Here is a 3,908-nt window from a genome sequence, read left to right as displayed (position 1 = left end):
CCACTCCAGGACCCGGGCACCACTCCAGGACCCCGGGCATCGGGCACCGCTCCAGGGGTTTGCAACTCTGCTTCAACAGGAAAATCAAGAGAGGAGAGAAACATTCTCCTTTGGTTCCTGAATCTATAATGGGGCTCCCTAGCCCAAGGACCCCAATTATAGGACAGAGTGCTTTTTAGTGTGGGTTGTGTGACAAGTACCTCTGCCACAGTAGAGACAGGAGTAGGTCTTGTATCCTGACTTAACTTGGCCAGAGGGCAGGACATGTCGCCACACTTTGGCTTGCGCAACTCACAGGTCTGCAGATAGTGGTCAAAACCCCCACAATATAGGCATAAATTTAAGTTTCTGCGATGCAGACGCTCCTCTTCTGAGAGCCTGGGCCGCAGAAAACTTTTAAACTTTTTCGCTCCAACTGAACCTGAGGATTCTCTTGTCACCATATTGTGAGCAAGAGTCTCTTTAGAGGTAGATGAACTCTCAACGACTTCTGGCAAGATAAGCAAAATTTTAGTCAGAAGGTTTTGCAGTTGCTTTGAGGATTGCTGCAAAACTTCCAGTCACTCTGGTTTCAAAGCACTGAAAGCAGAGTTCAGGGCTGAGAGAGACGCCTGCAGGGCTTGCATAGTTGGCATAGGAGGATTTTAAACTAGACAAGACAAGACTAAACTAGACTAGACAAGACAAGACAAGACTGGACTTTTTTTTTTTTTAAACTAGACAAGACAAGACTGGATTCTGCACACCGGACTGGATTCTGCACACTGAATTCTAGACAGACATGGATTCTGCACACCGGACTGGATTCTGCACACTGAATTCTAGACAGGACTGGATTCTAAACACCGGACTGGATTCTGCACAGTGAATTCTAGACAGGACTGGATTCTAAACACCGGACTGGATACTGCACACTGAATTCTAGACAGAACTGGATTCTAAACACCGGACTGGATTCTAAACACTGAATTCTAGACAAGACACTGGACCAAAAAAGAAAAAACTACTATTTAGCTTTGTTTCTTTTTTGTTGTACGGCTGGTGATAATGTTAGGTTCCTGGTGCTCAGAACAAGGGAGATGTTGCGTAGTTAGTCCAGAGCACCAGAACGAGACGCTGAAATAAGGTGTGGTGTGGAAATAGCCCCTAGCACCCTACCTCCATTGTTTCACCCGTGTGGTCAGTTCACGCCTGAGTGACTATGGTTTCTTGGGCCCACGGCAGCCACGTTTGAAGGGCGGATTAGGTCTGCCCAACTCCGATGCCCCCAGGTCTTAGAGTGAGACAAGGCGTGAACCGAGACAGGATAATAACAAGGGGACCTCTAACTAAAGCAAACAGAAGGCTAGGGGCTACTAACAACCCTAAAACTAAATATATGTGCGGCACGCCGCCAAAGGAAAAGAACAACAAAGGAAATTCTGTCCACACGCCGACACAATACTGTTGTGTACCGGCGGTGACAGCATAAGCAGAACCCTCTGCAAAACACCAGTAACAAAATATAACCAAAGAATACTGCAGCCTAGGCCGACGGACGCGGCAAAGCCGCTACTCACGGAACCGGTACAAATACTGGCAAACGGACAGGAACCCCCAATGTAGCCGACACAGAGTCTCAGAACCGGAGGACAAGCAGAATCCCAAATGACAGACCGGTGGACACCAAGAAGCCAGATACTCGACCAGGCACAGACAAAGCCACAGGACTTCTGGACAGAAACGCTTCACGGCAGGACACGGGATCAGACACTGGAACCGACACTGGAACCGACACTGGAACCGACACTGGAAGCAGCTAGACAGACACTGCTAGACAGGAGCTCAGGAACTGGCAGGGACTAGCTCAGAACTCAAGAACTCTGGAACTATCACCAGCGTCTGTGAATTGCACTGAGCCAGAATATAACAGAGAGTCCTAATTAATTATGTCGTGCAGCTGCCCTGCTGCACAACTGAGAGGTGCAATTAACAGACAGGTGAGGCTGAACACATGGGAACAAGCTGCAATTACACAGACTCACCACCGGCAGCAAACAAGAGTCTTCTTAAACCAGAGCAACGAGAAATCATGGCCTGCAAGACAACTATAAACATAAAATACGGAAAACAGGAATGAACCACTACCTGTGGTTCATAACAATAGGCTGCATTTCATTTTGCGCAGTGGTTAAGTTCAAATTTTCTTGTTTGTATTTTGACAAAGTGTTTCCAATGAGACCACATTTGTGGCCAAAGTTAGTCAATCTCAGAAGAGACAGACTCATAATCCAGCGCAACTCCCGGAGAGGTAAAAGAGATTTTCTGCCGAAGCATTAGAGAGAGGTTCTTCTCAATTATTTTATGTTATGGACTCACTCAAATGAATGGCTCCAATTAGTCAACCTTAATTTTGATTTATTATTAATGTTCCACATTTTGGGATTATTTATTTACAAGATGCGCATTTGTTGTACTGGGTTCTTTTCCTAAGGGCTGCGTAGGGTTATCGTAAGACCTTGCGGTGTTAGAAGAACAGCGTTTCAGTGATCTTGCATTGCATCAGCTTTCCATTACACTGCAGCACTAGATGTGCCAGGAGCTCCTGTGAGGCAGAAACAGTTACTGAATAAGGCCCAGTATGGAGTCTCATGGTGGCTTACAGCCAGGAAGATGTCTGGCTTGCTAGGCTGAGGCATGCTGTGGGCACAGAGGTTAGCATTGCTTCCTCCCACAGTCCTACTTATAGTATGAAATTATTTTTGACTGTAGAGTGGTAAGCTCCACTAGGAGCTCAATAACAAAAAAAATCACTGCACAGTCCTGCTTAGTACTGTACCGAACCCACCCAATTAACCTACCAGTATATTTTTGGATTGTGGGAGGAAACCGGACTACCCGGAGGAAACCCACGCAAGTACGGGGAGAATATACAAACTCCGCACAGTTAGGGCCATGGTGGGAATCAAACCCATGACCTCAGTGCTGTGAGGCAGTAATGCTAACCATTATACCATCCGTACTGCCCAAATATGGTATGTTCACATGTGTGTAACTGGGAGCTGTGAAAAACAAAAATAAGGCATCTGCCACAAAATATGTAAATAAAAATGCAATAAAAGAATGGAAAAAGACTTCCGCTTCCGGGTTCATGGGAGCTGCAGCGTGATCGCTCAGCTCTGCTCCGTAGCCCTCAGCTAATAACACTTTTCACGGCACCTTTGCCTCCAATACCCCCCTGCACGATTGCCTCCCTGCTCCTGAGACCTCAGATGGACAAATTTCTTTCATCTCCGCACTCCGCTAAGCCGCAGCAGCAGAGCCGCTTGGAGAAGCGCCGAGCAGAGCCTCACATGGCGGCGGGCCAGGACGCTGCGTCTCCTCTCCCTGCTTCTAAAAAAGCAGCGGCGCCCTCCCCAGATGAAGACATTCCGCAGGTACGCAAGGCTCCAGACACCCCAGCCACTTATGGGGACATAGTAGAAGCAATTAAGCAGGCAATGACCCCTCTCCTAGCACAGGCAGTGACGGAGATTACCCAGCAAATACAGCAGCTGCAGATCAGAGTGGGAGACACTGAGCGACGGATTGGTTCTGTTTGCCATGATTTAGCTGATGCACAGAGTGCTATTGACAGACTCCAGAGAGATAATTATCACCTCTGGAACAAGATAGACGATATTGAAAACAGGACAAGAAGATGTAATATAAGATTAGTTGGAGTTCCTGAATCTGTAAAAGGCCCTGACCTTATGCTTTTTGTGAACACCACTATACCCAAACTCCTGAAAATCGAATCTGAATGTGCTGATCTAGTAGTGGAAAGGGTTCACAGACTTGGACCGTCCCCGAAACCGCATGATAAAAGGCCAAGGGTGGTCATTTTTAAATGTCTAAATTATCTCCACAAACTTGCTATATGGAAGGCG

The sequence above is a fragment of the Pseudophryne corroboree genome, chromosome 2 (genome assembly GCF_028390025.1).
Source record: "Pseudophryne corroboree isolate aPseCor3 chromosome 2, aPseCor3.hap2, whole genome shotgun sequence".
Classification (NCBI taxonomy): Eukaryota; Metazoa; Chordata; class Amphibia; order Anura; family Myobatrachidae; genus Pseudophryne; species Pseudophryne corroboree.
Note: the sequence above shows the minus strand (reverse complement) of the source record.